We start from the raw sequence: 25693 nt of genomic DNA on the forward strand, positions 1-25693 counted from the left end.
GTCCTGGAAGCACTTCTCATGTTACCACCAATGCTGATGGAAGCCGGCATAACCCCCCTCTCCCAGTTCAGACACAACACTCCCCATACTTGTCGAGTCACCCTGTTGGCCCAAAACATTAACTGGCCCTTCCTGGAGTTTTTCTAATTACCCCTAATCCTATGTATTGTACCCATATTGCTGGGCCCTGTCCCTACTTTATGTGCACCTATTTGTTATTCTTACATTGTGTTTTTTCATGGAAATGTGGCATGTGGGTGGGCAGGGGTTACTTCTTGTTTCCTCGGATATCTAGGCAGCCACCCAACAGTGCTGGTCCTGCTTTGAGCCTCCTTTTCTTGCTCATGTGAAGCTACCAGTTTGTCTATGCAAATAGGTTTTTATCCGTTGACTAAGCATCTGCAGACACACAGGTGTCGTCTTTAGACCAAGGGACTGCTTACTTTCACGAGGGGTAGATGGCTGCCAAACAACAGGGGTCGGTGAAAAGAGGCCCCATTGTTCACTCTACGCCCAGGTCCACAGGGGCAGGAAGCTGGCACAGCTCAGCTCTGTGGAATCAGTATGCCCATTAGTTACTATGGGATGGAGGCCCTGGTGGGCGGAGTCTCGTCCTGTGGGGACCTCTGGCGGATGCCCAGGCATTCTCCAACACTTGCTAGGACGTGGACCTCAGGGCTGGAAACAGAATTCTCTGCTCCAGCCTCAACTCCATGAACACTCATTCTAAAGCTGCTGGTGGAAGGCCAAAGCTCTTTTATGGATTACTTGGGATGCTGCTTCGGGGAAGTCTTTGGAAATGAAGTGGCCTGTGTCCTGAGGTGCCAGTATGAGCTCAGTTCAGTGCAAATATAGTCTCAGAACAGCTTGGCCTCCCTCTCCCAGTCTCTCCATAGTGGACTCTCCCAGTAACACTGTTGTCTCTTCATGTACATCAGCTTGACAGGTCGTGTGGCGTGTTCCCAGCTCTGTTCTGCTAACTGCTGACTACTGCTGTGAGACGAGTTTGAGTTGTCCAGAGGCGTTGGGGGACCCCTCTCAGCCACTCTGTGACAGCCTCATGCTGGGTTTACAGAAATCAGGCAGAGAGAGAGGTGAAGGAGCCTGACAATAGAGGACCCAGTCATCTTCCCAGGCCAGGACTATGTGCAGCTACCGCTGCCACTGGCTGGGAACATGCAGCTCTGTGGGGATTCAGCACTAGCAAGGGGCGGCAGGGCTCAGGGGTCCCTACGGCATCTTATCGAACCCACACAGTGGGACGTTACTGAGTGGGAAAGTGGGTGGGGAACAGCTACAGTGTGTGCTTTCTACCTAAACTGACCCCTAGAAGTGTCACCAATGACCAAATGGAAATTAATTTCCCATAAGAACAATTTTATATTTGAGAGGTATGTCCCTTGAGAAAGACTTGGATAAAATGCAACTCTAGCCCTGGCTCGGCTGGTCAGAGCATCGTCCCGCAATTAGAAGGTTGCGGGTTTGGCTCCTGTCAAGGCACACACCTGGTCCGATCTGAGCGCGAACAGGAGGCAACCAGCTGATGCTTCTTTCTTGCACTGATGTTTCTCTCTCTCCCTTCTGTTCCCCCTTTTGCTCCTTCTAAAAATCAATGAAAAAATGTCCTCAGGAGAGGAAAAAAATGAATGAATGAATGAACGAACTGTAACTCTAATGACCTGTGTGTCTTTGAAATCAGCACCCACTGATTCTTAGCACCATTTTCCTTCTTTGCTCCATTGCTCCTGATGCCAGCAATGAGCCTGGCTCCCCTTCTCTTTGTCTTGCAGATTCTGCTTACGTGTGACTTTGGTCACTCTGGTGTCTCTTTTAGATAATTTTTCTATCTCAGTACTTCTGCGTTTTGCTTTCTGTGTGTCTTTACATATTTACCTTTTACTATCACTACCAAATATCCTCTCTCTCTCTCTCTCTCTCTCTCTCTCTCTCTCTCTCATCCAGATGCTCCCAGAAAGCGAATCTCATTGGACCAGTCAGCCATCATCCTTCCTCTTGGCCATCTTTAGCTCTCAGCCACTTTAAGGTTTGCTGTTATCTGTTCTTAAGTCAGGTACTTGTTCCTGATTTAATCACCATTGATCCAAATAGTGGGGTTCATTTGGGATGACTTTTGCTGAACTAACCCCTTAGGAAGGTGTTATAGGAATGGCAGGCTTTCTAGTGACCAATATACTAATTCCTCCCTTCAGCAGGCTGACTTGAAACCTTATTAACATGCTCTTTGCACAGTACACACTTCACTGGAAAATGATGCAACCAAGTCGCCCTTAGCAAGGATTGCTATGTGAGACAATGGTAAAGACAGGCACAGTTTACTGGGGTGGGAATAAATTGACAGAGCAGAGCATGTGGAACATGGGGTACTGGAGAAGGACTGGCAGTGAAATCTCTATTGCTACCCAACAAATCATCTTCAAGGTCAGTGGTGGCCTCAAGAAACAACCATTTTATGATACTCCTGATCCTGTGGGGCAGGAATTTGATAGGGCACAGTGCATGGCTTGTGTCTGTCCTATAGTATCTGGGGCTTCATCTGGGACTGACTAGAACAGCTAGGGGCAGAAATCATCTGGAGATTTCCTCAGGCAAATGACTAATACCTGGGCTGGGGTGACAGAAAGGGTAGGCTCAGCTGGGACCTTCAACCAGAGCACCTACACGGGGTCTTTCTGCATGGTTCAGAGTCCAAGGATAAGCCAGTGAGCAAAGCACAAGTCCCGTGACCCTGTCCGACCTTACCTCGGAGGTCATATAACATCATTTCCACCATACTCCATTGGTCAAAGCAGGCACAAGCTCACCCAGATTCACGGGCAGGGGACATAAACTTCACTTCTCAGCGAGAGAAATGGGAAGGAAATCGTGGCCTTGTCTTACAAAGGCCACTCCAAGGATCAATTTTCTCTTTTCCTTAAGTATTGCCTCCCTCTGCTATGCTTGGGAAAGGGAGGTTATGTCTATTTAGCTCCCACATTGTCCTGTAACAGCCAGCTGCTCCTCCACAAAGTGTCTCTTTTCCAGGGCCACTGAAGGTCGCTACTCCCCTTGCTGAGGATCTTGGCAGCTCACTAATGGATTGTGGTTTCAATGTTGCAATTCTGTTATCTCCTAAAAGGTCTCTGTGGAGAGGGCAGACAACATAGGTTAGGCCCCATTTCTCACTTTCTTTGACATAATTCACACTGGTGTGGATTTATCAGATTTTCTGAAGGACTGAGAGAATCTTCAAAGAAAGGCATTTAACTACATTATGGTCATGACCCTGCCCATATTACAAATGAAGAGTCCCCAGCCCTGGCTGGTATAGCCCAGTGGACTGAGTGTGGGCTGTGAACCAGCCCCAAAGGGTCACTGGTTCGATTATTCCCAGTCAGGGCACATGCCTGGGTTGTGGGCCAGGTCCCCAGTAGGGAGTGTGCAAGAGGCAACCATGTACTGATATTTTTCTCCCTCTCTTTCTCCTTCCCCTCCTTTCCCTCTCTCTAAAAATAAATAAATAAAAATATTTTAAAAAACCAACCAAACAAACAAACAAAAAAACAAATGAAGAGTCCCTGAGTTGTTAACAGGGAGTGGATCACTGGCTGATCACCCAAACTAATGCCTGGTAAAAGACACACATATTATTTGAATGGTTGAGTTGATGTTTGAATATATGAATGCATAGATGGGAAGTGTACAAGAAATAATTATAAGAAATATCATGGCTTAAATCACTACTTATTAAAAACATGTGTATCTTATGTATCTTATTTGCTGCACACAAGTATTATCATGAACATCACATTTCTTTTTTTTATATAACATATTTGGTTTATAACTTATATAACTTTCAATTTATAACTATGACATTGAGTCTTCCTCTTTAGACTGGATAGCAGTTAAAGTCCTATACAATAACACAGAAATAGTACTGAACTTCCCCATTGACCTTTAAAAGTCCAGATCTCTGCTCTCCATGTGGACCACAGCAGTGGTCCTGGGGGAGGCTCCCGAGCCGACAACTGCCGTTCTCCCCGGGTCGATGGCATTTCTGCTAATGAATTCCCTGCTGACTCCACAGCCATTCCCAAGACCCTTCTCTCCTACCCACCGCCACTCTGAAGAATGGAAAAGCTTGCTTTCTCAGCCTCCCTCAAAGCTAGGGTTTGTCATGAGACAGAGGTGGAGAGGATGAGAGGTGAGCAGAAGACCTTTTGTTCAGTTGCTAGCATTGGTGATAAAAGGGGCAGATGTTGCTAATGTCGTTATCTGCTATGTTTCATGCTTTGAAGGTGAATGTAATGGGTGGAGGTGCAGCAAACGTCCTGCAATAGTGGACCAATAAGCTGATGCTCTAAGATAGAGAGCCAGGGTCTTTGGGAACATAGTGGCCAGCCCTGGACAATGCCTACCTTAGGGTTACTTGTTATGAGTAAAGTGAATCCCTGCTTGTTTAAGCTTTCGTTTGCTGGGCTTGCTATTCACTGCAGCCCAAAGCACTCCTCACTGACAAAGCTGAACTAGGCTATTTTTAGCCTGCTTCTTAATCTAAATCTAACTATACCCTTAATCCAAATATGAATCTAATCTTAATATAAATGCAAATACTTTAAGAAGGGGCCCCAATTTAAGAAGTGACAGCTTTTTCTGTTTGTACATCTTGTTTTTGTGATGAGACCACCAATAGCAATTTCTGAAGATGCTACCTCAGATATTTATAAGTCTAAGGGTGACTTGGCCCTTCTATCTCACTTCATGGCAGACAAAGGAGCCCATGCTATGTTTCTCAGGTTTTACCGCATAAAAAGCTTTCAAGAACATGACTCATTTTTCAGAAAAGTAGAAATATCCCCTTTCCCAACTTCCAGTTGGTCTAAGACCTAGACACTTCCCCCAGTTAAATGTCAAAGCTATTTTGAAATTAACTAATTAATAACATACTATATCAATAAACAATGTTAAGTGTGCAGGCTTCTTAGCTGTGATTATGTATCTATAACAAACGAGATGGGTAGAGCAATAAGTCTTTTGGCCCATCATCCAACTTTAAATGAAATTGTTTAGACTATGATTATTACATGCTAAGTGAAATTGCAGAAATACTTCCAAATTCACTTTATGCAAAGCCTCCAAAATGCTTAGTCCTTTTCATCTCTAGGAATTAGGGGAGCCTGAAGCTTTGACTAAAACCACGAAGTGAGCCCTTCCACCTCTGTCTCTCTTCTTTCTCCCTGCCTTTTCCCTCCGAGCCCAATGTTAATAGGTTGCACATGCTGCTCACTGAACCTCCATCCCTCCCCAAAGTCAACACTGCCAAGACGCCCTGACTTTCGGCGTGTCTCCCCAGGTCCTGGCTTGAGTTTCATGTGATCTGAACCACTCTCACATGAAACCAGGAAGACTGCAGTGCAGTGCTGTGGAAAATGTGAAACATCAGGCATACGATGGATTTTTCAAATCTGGACTCTGTAACTGAAACTTGGCTTGTTTGCTGTCTGGCTGATAAGGGTGGATGAGAGATGAAGACTTTGCTTTGCTGTCTTCCCAGCAGATCTGAGCATTGATCTTAAAAGGGACATTGCAAATGAAAGGGGCGATTAAACTAGACGGTCTTTTGTTTTCTACCTATTTGTAATCATGGCTAAAGTTGGAGCTGCCTGCACATCTCGATGGACCAGGAGCTGGATAAGGAGAGGAGGCAGGCACAGAGTGACCAGGTTACAGGCTCCAAAGGTCAAAGCCTTGGGAAAATTACTGACTGCATTCTATCTGTGGCAGGAAAATATGTCTGTCTGTGGTGGCTGCCCCCTGGAGAGGGAAGGGGTGTTCCAGCTGAAAAATGGCCTTATTTGTCTTGAGCAGGCCTACTGTTTCTAGGCACTCACAGCTGTGGGTTTGTTTTTTTTTTTATCAAAAAAATTTCTTGCTTTTGACCTTTCAGGATGGGTAGGATTGTGCAGAGTATTTTCATTAGTTTGTGGTGTGTCTGCTTTGCCTCTGCAGAGGCGAGATGTCATATATGTCATGTCTGTTCAGGGTTTTACAGTCTCTTATTGATTACTCTTTATAGACCCCATGGGCAAACCAGGGTTTGTAAGCATGAACTGGCAAACTCATGTTTTATTCAGCTCACCTAAGTGCATTGGGCTTCTTCTGACAGTCTTTCCTCTGCACGGTGTGGAGGTGGCTGTTTTCCCCCAAATATGTCTTGGTGGCCCACTCACTTTTAATGATATTATGAAAATCACTGATTTTGACTCTGACCCTTAGAAAGAAGTACAATTAACACCACAATCTGGTACATCTTTGAAACCCTTTTACATGCTTGTCCCCCAATTGTTTCTGCTTCGTTCTAGTTTATTTTTGAAAAGGTGGGCATGGGTGCTAAATTGCTTTCATGAATCACTGAGGAGTTGCAACTGCGATTTTAAAGATTTTATTTATTTATTTTTAGAGAGGGAAGGGAGGGAGAAAGAGAGAGAGAGAGAAACATCAATGTGCGATTGCTGGGGGACATGGCCTGCAACCCAGGCATGTGCCCTGACTGGGAATCAAACCTGCGACACTTTGGTTCGCAGCCCATGCTCAATCCACTGAGCTACACCAGCCAGGGGCAACTGTGCTTTTAAAAACATTGAGATGGCATAACAAATTTCAAAGGGTAAATAACACTTTTGAATGAGATGATGCTTTTATGCCACTAAAAGTAATTGGTGTAAAACTAAATTCATTGGTGTTAAAAATTACCCATGCTGTTTGTGATAGACAGGCCTTTAATATGGCCCCTGATTATTCCTCCTTCCTGGCATTCACACAATAGTCCAGTCCCTTCCTCTTGAATATAGACTGGGCCCACTGACTTGCTAATTAATGCAATACAGGAAGAGTGATGGGACATCATTTTGTTATTGATTTAGAAGGCTTGTGACTACCATCTTGCTCTCATGCACTCTCTTGTTAGCACCCTGTTTCTGGATCCTCTCGTGAGCTTTCTCTAATCAGTTAAGCTAGAGAGACTCATGTGGCAAGGAATAGAGGTGGTTTCTGACCAATTGCAGGTCATGCCCCAGCTGAGCTATCACATAAGACCATAGTCCCTACCAACACCACAACTGCAATCTTATGTGAGACCCTGGCCAGAGAATCCAGCTAAACCTTGCCTGGATTCTTGACCTATGGGAATAAAAATAGCCATGGCTGGTTGTTTTAAGCAACTAAATTTGGGGTGTAACTTATCATGTAGCAATAGATAACTAATATACTACCTTTTAGTGAAACATAAGATGGGATTTGGCACTCTTGGCTTTGAGACAAGTGTCCCTTTGCATTCATGCACACAATGAAAAAGACACTTGGATAGCTGTCTTTGCTTGGCTATGTCGTACTAGCTTAGTCATTGACAAAGAAGCTTGTCAAATTTTCTTCCAAAAGTCAATGGCTAAAGATTCCTTCAGCACAAAGAAGAGGGAAAACCTTAGCATTATTTACGATTTTAGTGTTAAGCACTAATTTATTACAGGAGCACTCTAGTGGAGAATATTTAAAGTAAGACAATGTTAAATTGCTTGATTTGACAAATAGGGGTTTTCTGAACAATGTGGGACTGAGGCATTTATGAACAACACAGTTGTCCGGGGCTGCATCAGCACAGGCTTCCAAATGCTGGCATGCCCCAGCACTCAGTCTGTCGGCTTCTTCTATCTTCTACCTACACTCTCTACCTGAGTGAGCTCAGCCAGTCTCATGGGTCCAAAATATCATCCAAATGCTGATAAAAACCTAAAAATATGTCTCAAGTCTGGACTTTTCTCTTGAATTCCAGATTAGTCTCTCCAACTGCTTACTCAACATATCCATTTGGATGTCTAAAAAGTTATCTCAAACTTAACACATCAGTCTTCCAATCCTCACCCCTTTCCAACTCTCTCTCCTGTCTTAAAAAATGACAATTCCATTCTTTGGTGCTTGAGCCAAAAAATCTTGGAGTTATTCTTGACTCCTGACTTTTCTTTCACAACCTACATCTAATCTATTAGTACATACCAATAATTCTTCCTTTAAAATAATTCAGGATCTGGCTGTTCCTCAGACCTCTGGTCCAAGTCTTTAACATCTTTCCTAATTGTTCTCCCTGAGTCTACCTTTGCCTTCATACAGCCCATTCATAACACAGCATCCAGGGGATCTAATTAAAGCAAAAGTCAGATCCTGTCACCTCTGCTCACAAGGCTGCAACGGCTCTATCTCACTTGGGTTAAAAGCCCAAGTCCTGCCCTGGCCTGGTAGCTCAGTTGGTTAGAGAGTCACCTCGATATGCCAAGGTTGCAGGTTCAATCCCTCATCAGGGCACATACAAGAATCAACCCATGAATGCATAAACAAGTAGAATAACAAATTGATATTTCTTGTTTTTCCTTCCTCTCTCAAAAAAAAAAAAAAAGCCCAAATCCTTACAAAGGGCCCATGAAGCCCTATTTAAACCACCCGTCCTTCCACTCTGACCTTTGCTGCTCACACTCTGCCCTCCCCCTCACACAGTCTTGCTGGCCTCTTCTTTGCGGGTTTCCATGGCTGCTGCAAATATTTTTTTCTTCAGGTATCCGCATGGATCATTCATTCAGTTCTTTTGGATCTTTGCTTAAATACTATAGGACTTCCTTGATCACCTTTTTATAAATTGTAGTCACCTGTCTCTTACTCTCAGAACTCTCTCATTGTATTTTTCCCCATGTCACTTCCATAGCATATGCTTTACATGGAAACATGGTGCACACCATACCTTCAGTGTCTGTTTCCCAGCACTGCAGTGCAGACTCCACAGGGGCAGGCATTTTTGTCTGTAATCTCAGTGCCTAAGACAGTACTTGGTTCAGACTAGACATTGCTGATTACTAAATGAGTGGATGAGGCCCTTTTCTCACCAGTTTTCCTTTGCTTTTCCAGCCATATTGCCAGTATTCACCTGACAGTCCCTGAGCACCAAAAGCTCCAGACAGCATAGAGACTGGTCATGGAAAATAATTACACATTTTGTCATCAATCACAACTCACAATTGTAGAGTCTGATTTCCTTTAGGCGTGGCTTTATGTGTTTCATGTTTTGCCTTTTACGTTGGTGATAATTCAAGCAACTGCAGGAAAGTAAAACTTCTGAGGTCTCCATGGTCTGCAAGAACTGGATGAATATAATTTCAACAAAGACCTGAGTTGTGATTAATAAGAACAAGTTTTCTGTATGCAGGAGGCATGGACACACATGTTAGAAGGGAGTTAGTCAAAATAAGGAATACTAAGCCTTTGAGAACTAGGTTTTAGAAACTTTTTTAGACCTGACTCATCTTTAGACTTTGAAAACTCTCAAGACACCCTGTCATTAACATGTAGTGACTGTCTTAAAATGTGTATGTGCTTTTTTCCCTAGACAGGACTATTTATAAATAATACTAGAATAGATTAATATCAAAAGACCTGCCCGAATAATGGAAAGGAATGCTACAGAGCAAAGCCAGCAGCCATGGACACTGCAGCCTGCATTCTTTTCTGAGAGCATCATGCTGTAGGGGAGGAACAAAGGCCCGCTTGCTGAACTGGAGATGGGGTGGCAATCAGAACTTTGAATTTCTTGGCATTCCCTAGTTTGAGGCTTAACCTTCCGAATACTTGAGTGTAATTACATGTGGTTTCTTAAAAGAGCCTCAAACAAAGCAAATCATTTAAGGAATGTCTTAAAAGACAAATCATTTAGAGGAACTATGCTTTAGTCCCTCCAGGCCTGAATCTACCTTTAAAGAGATTTCTCATGAATTGCTGGAATTTTCAATGGCACAAAAGACAATAATCCTATGAACTCAAATTTCTCCTGACTCATGGTATCCAAACTACTCAAAATGTTCTTTCCTGATAATTCTCTTAAATGCATAATTTCAAAGCAAAAATTAGCTTTGAAAAGATCCAATCATGTTAACATAGGTAGCTAGATATTAATAAAGGAAGGGAGCAAAGGAAATCAGACACTAAGAAGCCTAATAAACTGGGAAGCTGAATCCAATACTAGGCCTGCTTCACTAGGAAGCTATAGCTTCACATGCTCCCCAGGAAGCCACTGGTCCCTTCCCCACAGATTACCACAGGGAGGGACGGAACCATGAAGAGAAACTCCTGTGCTGGGTGCATGCCCAGGGAAAGCCAAGACGGCGCAGGGAGTGGCGCTTCTGCAGAACCTGTGCAGTAGGAACTAAGATGGTGACAATAAGGGACAGAGTCTAGCCTGGGAAAAGGATCAGATTGAATGAGGAACACGGAGCCCAAGAAATCTAGGAAATGGATTGGTTAGAGGGAGGAAACCAGCAGAAGCTCATAAAAGATTGATAAATTGATTGGTTAGTTTAAAAGGGCACCTGGTACTTCCCAAGCCTGAGATAATGTAATCCCAACTTAACACAGAGATCTTTTCTTTCTCTCTCTCTCCCCCTACTCCCTCTCTTTCTCTCTAATATATGCTGGCCCTCCTTGCTCACATGTTTTCTTTCCATGGCAGCCATGTGGCCCTAGCAGCCACCTGGGGCCCGCAGCAAGGCACAGAGGCCTGGGCACAGTGACAGCAGGACCACAGTCAGGAACACAAACGATGCTAGCTGGATGAGGACAGAAACATGGACTGAACCAGTGGGGCAAAGTGTCTGGACAGTGGCCCTATTTCTGGGCCTGATGAAGACAAGGCTGAACTACTTTCACAGCAGGATGGAGCTGCATCCACGACAGTCTTTTGTGTTTGTTCCAGGTTCTTCAATAAACCTTACCACTAGGTCTTATTCTCTCACTTCCGGGTCCCCTGGAATACTTTCCCTGTGGCTCTATGAAAGGACCCATTTCAACCGGCAACAATCTCAGTTTCCATGGAGACTAAAAGAAAGCAAATGGGGTCCAGCGGCCACAGGGTTGTGAGCAATATTTAGCAAAAAGGGTTTTAATAAAAGGACAGACATTATAGTACAGTATTTCATTTATGCAGTCGCACGGGAAGAGGCTACTTTGATATTTAGAACTATATAGATTTTCTTTTCTGACCTATGCCTCATTCTTAATATCTAATATTTACTGAGCACTTTCTATATGTGAGACAAAGTGCATTACATGGATTGCTTCACTAATTATTCTAGCAGTTCTACAAGACAGAGACCATTACCATTCCTATTTCACAGGAGAAGAATGGGGAAGGGGTAGTGAGGTTCAGTGATTTGCCCAAGTTATTTTACTACGTAAATAACAGAAGCAGTCCATACTCCAGTTTACATGACTGGAGTCCCTGCTCTCAAGTACCCAGCCAGCTGAGTCCCAGTAAGCCCCCTTCAGCCCACTCCCCTCCCCTGTCGTCCCAGATCATTGCATTGAGTCACTACTGGCATATCTGTAGCTGCCTCCCTCCCAGGAGGATCTGGATGGAGACAATTCCATGAGGTTCTGCTCTCTGGAGATAGTCTGTGGCCTATTTCCCAGTGAATTTGTTTGCCTATGCCTTTACTCTAATGACACAGAAAATACTGAATGGACTTGTTCCTCCTTCAATGGCCAGCAGGTGGCTTTAATAAGTGGGGGTGGAACCAGCACTTGTCGGGGGGCCTATCTGGTTTTGGAATAGTATTTCCAAGGATGAGATTAGATCCTTAAGGATTTATTCTAATGCTTTGCATTCCCAAAGCACAGGTCTTGTGGTTTCTTATCTCTTTCTACTTCCCCTGAGGTCATTCCTTTTCCACCCTGTTTGTAGCCCAGTAGGGTTATTAATGGACTCTGGGGCTTAGAATAGTTGTGGAAGGGCAGGTGGATGAAGGCTGGCTGGCTTCCTGGCCTGATGTCCCAAGGCACTGGCTGCGGCTCCATTTATGACCCAGACTCACGCATAGGGGAGATGTTAGTCCTTGAAAGCCTACCAGTGTGTGTGCAGGTGGGTGTGCGGATATCTGGGTGGGAGGGGGAAGTATTGCTATGTACCATAGTTGTCAAACCTACAGGTATTTTTAAGGGACAAAGATCTCATAAAATGTAGACACACACAAATCTTAAACTATGTGCCAGATACTGGGTAAAGTGAAGGGGACTGAATTGTAAGGAGAACAGACACAGGTCCTGGCTTCCTGAGGTTTCTAGTTTACTAAGGGAGATACACAGAAAAGGAAAACTCTACCTGTGGCTAGTGCTCTGGAGGAGAGATGCCCAGTGTGATAAGAGCGTAGATAAGGGAACTGAACCTAGTCAGGGAGGCCAGGGCAGGTTTCTCCAGAGCTCGAGGCTGGAGCTGAGATCTGAAGGAAGAGAAGATGGGAACTAGACACAGGGAAATGAAATGTTTCTGGGCCAGACTCCAAAGCCTGTGAGGGCCACGTGGCGGGACAGAGGGTGGCATGAACCTCTCTGGCTACAAGACAGTAAGAGTAGAGAAAAAAAGTGGCTTTCTGCCTCTGGTGGTACCCTCCTGGCCCACACCCTCTCCAGAGCTGTCATTTACACAGTTTTTCTCTCCCCTCTGAAATTGTGGCCACTGATGGTTAGGAGCAGCCCACGGGAGCCCAACAATTTAGCAAAACCAATTTTGTCTCCTTCAGAAGTAGCTACTGGAAGATTCAACCCTGAACCCTCACTCTTATATAGTGTTTAATTATTCCTGAGTGTCTCTTCCAACCAGCTATAGGAAATGCTTCCTTTTTAAAATCACCATCTGGTTGGAGGCACTGCTGGTGCAGAAGCAGCAGCCAGGCCCCAGTTTTCCCTTGCTGGCCATTCTGGCCTTCAGTCCCGTTACAGACAGGACAGGCACCACTGGCACCCTCCAGGAAAACGGAGGGCTCTGGGGAGGGCGTGGGCTGATGGGCAGCCTCTCTCCCTGTGACAGAGAGGGCCGCCAGAGACACTTGCACAAGCCTTTGTGGTCAGCCCATGAGATAGACTGCCTGACCTGGCAGCTGCCGAAAGCATTTCTCTCATCAAGAAAAGCATCTATCCAGCCCTCTCTCCTCATTTACAAGGTTAGAGAAGCTCAAGGGTTAATGGCCTGGCTGACAAAAGCCACCAGATTAGGTGTTTCCTCAGGAATCCTCTTTGTGCATTTAACAGCCATTCAGATTTAATACCTGCCCCTGCCCCCTTACGCCACCTCGATGGGGCTTAAACACAATTCAGAAGTAAAGGCTGCCATCCCCAGACTTCAGGCTCCTTCCGCATCTGAGACAGTAATTGCTTCCGTGGGCACTTACATCCCTCATCAGAGGAAGGAAGGGTGTCTCTGAAGCAAGACTCAGACCCTGTACTGAATGACCAAACCCGCCCCAAGCTGATCATCTTTGTCCTTGTTCTCATTAGCTAGGGTGACCACACTTCAAGCAGAGCCAGGTCTTGTGACACCAAAGTGTGGGGGGCATAAACCCAGCTGACTAATCATATAACAGAGACATGCCACATTCCTCAATTTCCAGAACGAACAAAACAACAACTTGCAACTGATGTGATAATAGGACCGTATGCAAAAACATCAACATCAAAGATGAAGTCGTGTCTTGTTTATTCTCAAGATGGGAGGGAAAAGCATCATTGGTGTCCCCTTGTGCTGTGTGACCCCCTTCGGTCAGCAAGGCAGGGCGCTGTGGTGCTGGGACAGGAGGTCGGTCCACAGCCCTGCCAGCTGGGGTGGCGGCTCCTCTCGGGTTCCCGGAGAGGACTGCATGCCTTCGTCTCTGGAGATTCCCTGGCCCCAGACTCAAGCTCGCTAACACCCACTTCTGCCTTCTTGCTGAAGGGACCGAAGTTTTGCCACTGGAAGCTGCCTCTTCGGGAAACTTTGACCCTCCTCCCTTACTTGCCCAAGAGATTCAGATGGAGAAATCTGCTTCCAGAAGGAGATCTTAGGCTGTTTGCCTTGGCCTAGTTTGTATTAAGAACAGTAAGAGAGCCTCAGGCAAGGGCCTCGTTAGCTAGATAACCATGTCCCATTGCTTCTAAGTCGAAAATGAGCCCTTCCTTAACTATCTGTCCATTGCCCATTCTCACTTCTGAAATGTAGCACCCTGTTCCCCCCTTTCTCCGAAAATGTCTTACATACCCAATTTTGCCTCACTGTCTTTGGAATTTTCACGGAATTATCATGCCTTTGTGAATTCTCCATGCAAATGCATTAAACTTTGATTTTCTCCTGTTAAACTGTCTTTGTTTATTAGCCCAGCCTAGAATGACTTAGCAGGTGGGAAGAACGTATTCATTTTTTTTTAATCCCTCACAATCCTTTCTGGCAAAAACTTGGGTCTCTCTTGTTTAACAAGCTTCACACTCTCCCTTTCCCCCCAAACCCTGCCTTTGAAGGCAGTGTCTGCTGAGTTCCTGATCTCAGCGGTACCAGTACCATGACCTGACTCGGGGAGATTCACCTGGATGCTCCAGGCCCTCGGATTCCCCCGCAGCTGGGCAGGGTTCCCTCGTTTCTCAAAGCTGCTCCATCATGAAGGCAGCTGCGCAAGGGCTGTGCTCAGGGGCAGAGAAAAAATCTTTCTGAGTTGCTACTTCACTGCCTGAGGTGAGGATGTACTTCATCGGTTTTCAACCCCGGCTGCACATTAGAGCTGCCTAGGGAGTTTTTAAAATCCACCATTGCCTGAGCCCTGGCCTGGGCCTTTGGAGTCAGAATATCTGGAGCTAAAACTGGGAAAGGGATTCTTAAATAAATGCTCTCCAGGTGATTCTCCTGTGCAGCCAGTGTTGAGAACGAATGATTTACTCTCCCCGAGTCCACACCCTCTTCCCTGAATCTGTTAGGACACAGGGATTGATCTTACTCATCTACTCTCTGGCTTCAGGTGATAAAATAATAAATTTACCAAATGTGAATCCCAGCCAGGAGAGACAGAGAGGTGGGAGGGGAGAAGGAGTTATGTTCCCACAAGCTCTATCACCCCCCACTCGGCCAGACTTACGTAAGAGACATCCTGCTCCTACAGGCATTTTCTTTTCTCCTGGAAAGAGCCAGCGTTTACAGGGTGCCTTCTAACCTCATGCATTCAGTTCTTCCTATAAAACCTATGGAAAGCAAGACTTCTTTTTTTTTTAAGATTTATTTTATTTATTTTTAGAGAGAGGGAAGGGACAGAGAAAGAGGGAGAGAAACATCAATGTGTGGTTGTCTCTCGTGTACCCCCTCCTGGGGATCTGGCCTGCAACCCAGGCAATTGCCCTGACTGGGAATCGAACCAGCAACCCTTTGGTCTCCAGGCCGGCACTCAATCCACTGAGCCACTCCAGCCAGGGCTAAAATCTTCTTAAAAGAAAAGAAATGAGCCACCCCATTTGAACTAGCTTCTTGCTCATGACTGATCTAGAGTGGAGGTGCATATTGGTTCAAATTGTGGGGCCTGATCTGCCGTTTGTGAGGTGGCCACAGGCTCCTTCAAGCCCAGGAACACCTACTCCTCTGCTCACATGCTGCTGGCACCTAACAGGCTCCCAGGAGATGACCACCCCAGCCAAAGGGAGAGGCAGGAACTGTCCCCAAAGGTTCTCGCCCTTACCAATGTTGTAACGTCTCTGGGAGTGCCTCTAGGTCACAGGGTAGCAGTGGGTCTATGTTTTAAATAGTATGCAGGCACAATTTGAAATCGATCCATTTGGAGAATGGAAAGAATCAAATTGGTTGAATTCGAACTTGCTTAGACAGCCACAGATAATAGAGAAATGTTGCCTTTTTTTCCTTCTATTTTCTTTTTTGTCCCCCTCCTAACTCCAAACTCTTTGCTGAGATATTTGTTCAAATAAAATAAGATCAGATTGTATTTCAGATAAAGAAATTAGATTTGGGTTGGGTTTTTAAAGTCCCCCTAAATCTCCCGAATGAACCCAGTTTAAGTGGCCACATGTTTTCAGGATGAGCTGCTGTGACAGCACAGCAAACTTCACCTTGAATTTTGTCGTCTGCTCCTTCTGTGGAGAGCCTGCTTCTGAGAGAGCTGGGCATTTTCATGCTCAAGCAGAGCTGGTGCCAGGTCACAGCTATTATGGGCAAACGTCAGTTTCCAAGTCCTCCACTGTGGGGTAAATGGTACATGATCTAAAATAACAGCCAGGCGCCAGCTCCGTCCCTTGGGTGGGGCCCCACATGCGGCCCGGGCAGCACTGAGTGGCAGGCGCTGCCCAACGGGTCTGACACTGGAAGTGCCTGGCAGCCAACATGCTGCAGTCGCCACCAGCAGTTAATTTGGGCGGGAGGCCAGTGCACCCACTTCTGGCAATTGCTCTCACTCAGAATTTTTCCAGAAAGGAGCAGCTTCAGAATTTAAGAACAGGGCATGCGTTCCTTTGCTGCCGTAATGAGTACCACGGCCTGGGTGGCTTAAATGGAAAAGTACTGTCTCACAGTTCCGGAGGCTAGAAGTCTAAGATCTGCCGGCCAGGGAGGCTCCTTCTGAGGGCTGTGAGGGAAGGATCTGTTCCCGGCCCCCTGCTTGGCTTGTAGGCGGCCGTCTTCTTTCCTCTGTGGGTGTCTGTCTCTGTGTCCAAATTTCTGCTTTTTATAAGGACATCAGTTGTATTGGATTAGGGCCCACCCTCATAATCTCATTTTAATTTAATTACCTTGGTAAGAACTATCTTCAATAGGGCCATATTTTGAGGTATAGGGGGTTAAGGCTGTAATATGGCTTTTGTCGGGAAGGACATGGTTCAACCCATAACAGACCACAACTAAAATGGAGTCTAATAATACAAGCTAGCAATTATTGAGCATGTATGCTTTGAATTTAGCATTGTTCCAAGTGCTTTACATTAATTAATAAATTAATTTAATCCCTGCAACCCTATAAAGTTAGGACTGATATTACCCAAATTTTAGAACTGAGGAAATTGAGTCATGACAAGGTTATTTGCCCGAGGTCACACCACTAGTAAGAGCAGAGCCAGAACTCAAAACAGAGCAAATTCTGTTGCCTATTCCCCACACTACATGGATATTTGTTTGCCGCCAGAGCATGCCTCACAGAGCTCCGGCTGCGGGGAAGGTAACTGAGCAGGGCCCCCGCTGCTGTTCTCTGAATGCCACCCCCATGGCCACACCAGAGGCCACACTTGTCCCTGAGGACTCCCCGCCAGTGCCTGAGCAAAGATGGTGGTGCTAACACAGTTTGTTCCCTGGACGGCTGGGGCTCCTGTGACAGCTGATTGTTGGCTTTGGGCTCCCTGACAGCCTTGCCCAGCCGTCCTGACACCGTAGAGCAGTGAGGAACACTTCCTTCTGCTCTGCTCTGCCCTGCCCTGCCCTGCCCTGCCCTCACTGTCAGGCCAGTGTCAATCTGCAGATGGGGCTCCCAGCTCTCACCAGCTCCAGCCTCGTTTTCTTGCACAGGTGTTTCTCCTAATAAATCGTCACGTGTTTAATCATGTCATGATATCTACATCTTGGAGGTCCTGGTCTAACCCAGTATGCTGATTCAAAAGTTTCAGAAAATAAACAGGTTTAATTCTGATTCAAGTTGCTTTAGTTTATTAATGTTTTAAAAGTCATGGCACTAAAAGCAATTCAATGTTTTCGCTAGGTATGGTTAGTGATGCTGTAAGATACATTTCTGTTCAGTGTTCAGGAAATTCACAGGAGTTTATTCCAGTTTCAAGGCTGTTTCTTTTTGTTCTTGTTCAAACATGCAGAGATTCCTGAGTCCGGCACACAGCAGGCCCTCAACAACAGACTGGCAGGCAGACTGACAGATGGACAAACTGCAGGGACAGAAGGCCCTTTCTCCCCTGATATTCTCTAAAATGAGCTCGGCTGGATGAGGTAGAGGGGTTCTCTGAGTCGGGAGGTGGGAGGAGAACGTGGACCAGGTTGATGATGAGCCTGGACGTACGCCCCCTGTGGGAGAGCTGAGCACTATAGTATTGTGTCTGGTTCTGCACTTGGAGAAATGGGACAAGCTCTCTTGGGATTCAGAAGGAGCTTGGATATGTCTGAGAGGCAGGAAGACTGGTCTGTAGTAACTTTTAAGCCTGGGTAGTTATATCAATAAAATAAACAGCAAACTATCCCTTTCCTCTTTTCCTTACCACCCACCTTGGTATTGACCCCCTCATGCTAGGTCAGGGCCTTTGGTCCTAGGTTCAGCTCCATGTTAATTAGCTGTCTAGAGGATGTCTTTTCTAGTTCAACTAAATTCCAAAATGAGAGGTGGAAATGAACGACCTCTAGACTCCTTCATTGTGCTAATATTCTCTGAAATACCCAACTTGGCATGAACACTGATCCGCCCGGATTAATTCACAGGGCGTCCAGACAGGATAGAATGACTTTCAGCAATATGCCATTTCTGCCATCACCTAACCCCGGACAAAACCACACAATGCCCTCTCTCTGCCACTCTGGGACATTTTGTCCAGAGGCTGGTGTGTTTAACCAAGCGAGGAGAAGGAGTATCCATGTCCTTATAAATTTCATGACTCCCATCTTACAGGTTGGTTGTGCAAATCCAGGTTTTTACCAAAAATACTGTTTTTGTATTGTTTTTTAATTTCAGAATGGATAGTTTGGCCAGGGGTATATCCAAATCCCCATAATAATGTGCTCCATTATCATGGTGTCCTGCTGAATCTTCCCCTCATGTTTAAAAAATATTGCTAGCGGTGACTTTTTTTTTGGTTCAGGAGACCATCTCAAAAATTTTAAAGCAGGGCATGAAGCTGATGGAAACTGGCTCCCTGACCAGCATGAACACATGTGAGGCAGCTTTGATGTGACTGATGGGATAGTGTTTGCTGATAGGGCTGCTAATAATCCAGAGAGATGATGTCATTCTTGGCAGGCCCCAGAAAGAGCAACAAGAGGCCAACAGCTCTGCTTGGCTGATAAAGCCCCTTCAGGGTTCCTTGCCTTTGCTGTTGCCGAGCAGATGAGGTTGGAAAGTTCTGTGAGCCCCGCAGAGCTGTCCTGCCTCCCAGGGATGAAAGTTTTTGTCAAGAAACTTTGGGTCACTAGCTGGTTTACATAAATTCCTTAGAAAGGTTTACGCTGCCTTTGAAACTACTCCCTGGAATGGAGATTTATAATAGAACTAGGAGAGAATTAATTCCTGGGGAGGAGATAGGCTTTTCTGTGCCAGCATTGCTTCAGCCCATGGGCAGAGACTGAAGCTCCTCTAAGCCTGTGAGTCTCTCCTGATTTCGGGTGGCCAAGGAAAGAGTGGGGCAGGCTCAGGGAGGCAAAGAGGAATCTTCATGGTACCTTTGATTCTAGAATTATAAAATAAACTCTATGCTCTCTAATATAATGGATTTTTTTAAAATCCTTTTAACTTGGATTTTGCTTAAGCCAAGGACCCAGGGAATCTTCACATTTACAAGTGGAGAGGCTAAGGGGTGTTTTTGCCAACCAGTCTGGTTCTGGGGGTCTGTGCCACAGAGTTGGCCGGCCTCTCTCCAGCTGGTCTGTTCATCTAGTCCGTACTGGCAACTGTGACTCCGACCCTTTAAGGCAAATGCTGGTCCTAATATAAGAACTCCATAGAGCCCCATCTGTGTTTGCTGGGGAAGCCCTGAGAAAAATTCACATCCTTGAGGAAAAGCATTCACTGCAGAGATGTAGGACCTAGTCTGCAAGTAACTTGGTGAAAGCTGAATACTTGACCGTGACATTGCAAAGTTATTGGACTGTCTTCAAAGGGGTAGTAGTTTCTACCTTGGCTTAAGAAAGTGCATTATTTACCGAATTGCCTGGGAATGCAGGCCATTGTTGTACAATGGTAAAACATTCCTTTTAGCATCCTTGCAGAATAAGGAGCTTTTGTGTGGCTGTGGCATTCTTAATGATTATTCTGCAGAAATTTTGCAAATAAGTATATTTCTTAGTTTACAAAATAGATGCTGTCTAACAGGCTTGGAAATAGAGCAAATGTTGGTAAAGCAGATGATATTTTCCAGTTGACTTTTATGATAATCAGAGCTCCGTTGCCATGGAAAAAATCCATCAGTATGCTGAGTTGAAAACATTTGGGAAGAAGGCTGATGGTTATTTCCAATTCCACAAAGAGCAACATTCATCCATTCCACAGATCCTAATGGGAAGACCACTATGTGCCCCACAGTGTTTTAGGAGCAAGGTATCTGGCAGTGGGCAAAGCAGACACAAATCTCTCCTGTAAAACCCACATTCTGGGAGGGGGAGAGAGGCAATGAAAAAGTGATAAAATACAGAGCATGCCAAATGATGACAACTGGGGGAACTAAAGCAGAGAAGGGGGAGAGGAAAAGTTGAGGTGGAGGTGAACATGGGTGGGGAAGGCTTCTCTGAGAAGGTGACATTCAAAGAAGGACCATGTGGAAGGGAGGAGGGAGTGAACCCTGTGGATACTAGGGGTGAATAATCCAGGAAAACATAGCAGCAAGTGCAAAAGCCCCGAGACAGAGACTGTGCTGGCTGAGAACAGTATAAAGGCCAATGGGGCTGGAGTGTGGTGAGCAATAGGGAGAGTGGTGGGGAAGGGGTCAGAGGCAGCCGGATGCCAGGTTGCGGAGGCCCCATAGGGTCAGCCACCATCTGCTTCCCTTTCCCTTCCTCAAAGCATCTCTACTACTGCCGCTTCCCATGGCACAGGCATCCATAACCCACCACCCTAGAGGCTGAGCTCCTCCTTTAGGCCATTGCTAACCTCTCTGGCCACAGCTGCTGGTGAAGTCCCTTCCTGATAGCCAGAGCACTTGCCACTTCCCAGGTCTTCCTGAGCCGTCGTGCTGAACTGCATCCTTTCCTGTGTGTCTTTGCTTCCTAGCAAGACCCTGGCTCAGTCCAGGTAAAGCCACGGGCAGCCTTCTCCTTTATTTCTACAGCAGTGGCACAGCGTTCAGCACCAGCAACTACAGGAAAACACTTGTGACATAGAAACTCTGGCTCTACATTTAGAGCTTCAAGACCTTCATTGGCTCTTCTTCCTTTTGTCTAACTCTGAGAGAGAATGCTGTTTAAGAATCATTTAATCTTGTCTGCTAATCAATTCTTACTTTAAGTACAACCTAATATAAGAAACATTTTAGCTCCAAATTTCAATATTAGTTTCAAAGTTTGCTGCATTTATTCTATTTTATTTATTTATAATTGGAAAATGGTGCAAGTTTTTTATGTAATTATGAATTTTTTCTGCTTAAAATAAAATTATATATTTTATAATTATATATTTATTTATAATTATATATTTAAAATTATATATTTTATTTTATTTTTTTACCCTACAAGTGGCTTTCAAACCATAAAGAAAAAAAGTATTCTAATGTTCTTGGATCCTGACTCTTAAGTTAGTGCAACAGCGAGTGACTTTTCTCTTGGTGACTTTCCTGAATACCATCTCACCTGGTTCACCATTGTCCACAGACCAGGGAAAGGCCCAGTAGGTGCCACTCCTTAAGGTGCCATCATCATCCCACTTTACAGAAGAGACAGTAACAATCAGAGGTTGTCTTTCTTGTGGGATCGTTCTCCTCATTAGCGGCAGATTTGAGACCAGAATCCCTTTTCTTTCTGACCAAGTAGTGCTGAGTTAGTGGTCACAGGTTTATTGCTAGCGACCAGCATTTTGGAATGCATTATTGGAAATAAAACTTTGTGTCTACACAACATGGCTCTTTACTTTGCATGCTGTAAATTTGTCACATAACTCTGAGGGGACAAACAGGGCAGCTCCCTGGGTCCCAGTCTGGTGGAAACAGAAGGATATGGATATCCTGAGTGGAGAGCAAGAGAAGGATCCCGGATCAGAGCTGGGACCTGGAGAGACAGCAACTGCCATGAAAGAAAATACCTGGGAAGAGGATGTGACAGGGGCACGTCTATTTTTTTCGGTCGTCAAAGTTGCCACTTACTTCTTTCCCGATCCCTATAATTTACCTCTATTTGGTTGAATTCTTCTAGACTGTGGGGGCGGGGGGGAGTTTGCATACAAATAAGACGTTTTGGTAGGGGCAGGGGCATAAGTGATTTCCAGTTACTGGGTACTAGGAGACCATGAAACTATCCAGTCAGGAGCCAGGAGGAGAGATGAGCAGGGAGAAATGTTCTAGAAACTCTTGCTTCTGGAGCAGCCTACACCTTGCAATGTATCCCTGCAACCTGGTATTTCTCTGAAGAGGGCTGGGTGCATTATCCTGGTACTGCTCTCTCCTTGGCAAGGAGTAGCAAGAAGGAAGGGTGGGAGTTTACATTCAGCCTGTCACTCCCAGCTCCCACCCTCTTGAACTAGTGCCTTGCCTTGGGCTGTATCCTTCTGGGTAGGTGCCAAGGAGGACAGGGTCTGCAGAGCTAACTTCTGGCCCTAATTCTATGCTCTTTCCATGGCCTTGGGCAAGCTTTCTACTTTTCTTCTTTTACATTTTGTAAGGGCTGGTTGCTTAAAGTATCGACTAGGACTGTTCGGTTGATCTGTGACATTCTTCCCTAAGGGCACCAGTATTCCTTAGCTGAAGATGAAGTTGGATAAAGGGGAGGAAAAGGATGGGTGATTCTGGAAAACCTAGGGTGGGAGCCAGAGGAGTGGGTTTTTACATAACTTTGGCATTTCTCTATCACATCAGGTATTCAGGTCATTTCTCTCTTTCGACCTCATGCCACTGGGGAAAGAAATACGGGAAAGGGATCCAGGCTGTGTTGGAAAAGGAAGTCCTCTTCTCCTTTTTGCCATTAACTAAAACCTATATCCAGGTAACATTTGGTGATGTTGGCACAGCTAACTCAGGCCTTCAACCCACGTATCTTTGCCCAGCGTAGTTTCCCAATCTGTCACCCCCATTTCAAGATGACTAATTCAAGTACTCAGACAGCTAAAATTATCCTGCCCACGCTTACAAATAGTGCCCACTATTTTACCCAGAAACCACAATCAAACAAAAGCAATCCAGAATGATAGAAGGCAAACATCCTGGTGGGAAAAGTAATGGCACCCTCCTGAAATAGCCTTTTTGAAACCTCTTCAGCTTATAAATAGTGACTAATTTAACTCCATAAAAATGGATTGGCTCCATGTCAGATCATGTGTGTCTGCTTGCGGGAAGATGAATTGCATAATAGACCCAGCCAAACATCGTAGCCTAAATATTGGCCCTATTAGAACTGTTGAGCTGAATTTTTCAGAACACAATTCATAACATCCCTCCCCCTCTGCTTCTTTCACTGCGTATAATGTGCCTTTTTTCTGTTTCTTAAAACTCCAGACAGGAGCCCCCAGAGCGACCTAACCCTCTTTGACATATGCAGTTTGCTGATTTATGGGAATCGTGAAAGATTATTGTACTGAACCTGAACGAAGGTCCTTACTGTGAAAACCGCACAAAGACCATGAACTTGGGGGATTGTCTGCTGCGCTGGGCCTCCTGGCCTCTGACAGGGGCCATTCAGCTTGTGGGCAGCAGCTTGGGCATCTCTGAAACTCAAGGGGCTTGTTTTTGCCAAGACACTTTATGGATTAGGAGGCTTTTCTGGGCCTATGTAAAGGTTCACTGTAAACCTTTGCTCAGTTTGTGCATGGTAAACATTTACAAATTCTTTTCATTGAGCACGGGGAATGGAGCAGAGGGAATCCAGGGGACAAAGTAGCAGGACACTGTTAGCAGCCCCAGCCTCTGCCAATGTGGCAACTTTAATGACTCAGCTGGAGTTGCCGGAGCTCTAAGTAGCTCATATAAGAGACGGCAGGGTCACACCTCGTCTCATCCCTAGCTCAGCCATGACTGGAATTGTGAATAAAGGCTTGGCAGAGACCTAAGGAGTATGTACAGGCCTGGGATGTGTTGTGGGTGACATGTTTGATTCTTACTGGTGACTTCTGCCCTATGGAGAGAGATGGAGGAAGAGAATTTCCTCCCAGCTTTCCTTTCTTGTCTCTCCGTTTCCCTGCTGAGCCTGGAGAGTGGAGAAAGTCAGAAAGCAGCATGGGGTAGTGGTTCGGAGCTCACACTGTGAGTCTGGAAAGACAAGCGCTTTATCCCACGTCCACGATCGCTTATTGAGTGTTCATGGTCACGGGCAATAGCACTCCTGGCCTTCCTGGGCTGGAGCCTGGATCCAAGTTGAACAAGAGAACTTAACTGTTTTTCTTACTAAACAAACAGAACTTTGGCTTTTCCAGGAGGGCGGGAAAAGGCTGCAAAGTAGAATGGAGAAGGCGCTCAGGAGAGAGAAGCCTTAGGACAGTGGGGTTGAGCTTAAAAACAGGACGGATCACAGGAGGTCTCGTTAAATGTTTGACTTTTTTCTTTTCCTTGGACTTTTATCTGTGTTATCATTCTCCTCTTCACCCCCAGAGTTTTAGTGTATGTCTGCTGTTCAGAGCACATTGCTGAGTGGTGTCTGGAGGGGCAAGGGAAAAATAAGTTTCAGGGTTGGCAGAAGTGGTACCAAGCAAGACAGCAGCTACTGGAGCTAAGAAGGATGCCTGCAAGCTGGGAGAGAGCAGAGAACTAGGTCATCCGGCGAACTGTCTCGGGACTGAATGGGATACCAGCCACCTTCCAGAAAGAACTAGAGAAAAGAGGAAGGAGGTGTGGGGTGAATCTGGGCTGCCTATAGTATGTTAGAGGGAGAAGGACCAAGCCATTGTGTTGGTATGTGAAGGGTGTGACCCCAGAAGGCTAGAAGACTTGGAAGTTGTCCAGAAGGCAGGCACTTGGGGTACATTATTTGTGTATGACCTGGTGATTAGGTACCCTTAGAGATTCCCCCCTCAGATGCTGGGCAAAGGGGCCCTGAGATACAGGTAGCCTTGTCAAGGTCCTCAGAGGCAGTCCCACTGTCGGGGTCCACGGTGAGCTATCCCCAGGCCCCTCTTTCCTGGCTTCCTCCTGCTACTTGACCATCGTCAGCTCTTCCTCAAGCCACTGTGGCTTCAGAACAGGTTAAGTGGAACCAGCTCTGAGTCAATGTCAGCGGTATACGTTTCTTCCTAGAGAACCACCATTTCCGCATCCTGGCCCAGCTCCCAAGGTCGTCCCACGGCACTCTGAAGCTCTGACCATGTCCTACCCCATGCCTGCACTTTCTGTGACGAGGCAGAGAATGGACCAAGGGAAAGGTATGTGAGGCTAAAATACCAAGGCCCTGTAGGGAGAGCTAGCCTTGGCACCCTGCCCATGTTATTCCGACCTCTTCACTCGGGGAGAAAAGGAAAAAGCAGCCCCTGGGGCCCTCCTTAGGTTGCTCCTTAGGTTCTACTCACAGTGCTCCTGGGGAGGTAAAGATGGTTAGAAACTGCCAAGGTAACAACCTCCTGTACCCTTGTCCTCTGATCCTCGGCAGTGGAGGTCACAGCGGTAAGGAGGAGCTGGGTGGTCCCAGGAGCTGCTCACTTCTGGACATGCGCGATGACCCAGGAAAATCAAGGCCAGGTGAGACAACCAAGTTCGGTCTAATCTGAATAATTAGTACATGAGACCCACCTGTAAGGAGCTCTAGGCTAATTACTGAAGTTAAAGTGAACAAGCCTATGAGCTGCAGACTCATTTAAAGTGTAGACAAGCACTGGCAAAGTCTTCACCTCTTCTTCCACTACCTTAAAAAAAAAACACATTAAAAAATAACGCTATTCCCTGGATAAACAAAAGCAGCTTATCCATAGAGTTTAGTTGGGCTGGTTGACACCCAAATGGGCAGTTCTAAAAATTTACTTGAAAATGTGCTTTCTCTTTCCTGACTTTT

The sequence above is a fragment of the Phyllostomus hastatus genome, unplaced genomic scaffold (assembly GCF_019186645.2).
Source record: "Phyllostomus hastatus isolate PE091 unplaced genomic scaffold, TTU_PhHast_1.1 phas_contig_58, whole genome shotgun sequence".
In the NCBI taxonomy this organism is placed as follows: domain Eukaryota; kingdom Metazoa; phylum Chordata; class Mammalia; order Chiroptera; family Phyllostomidae; genus Phyllostomus; species Phyllostomus hastatus.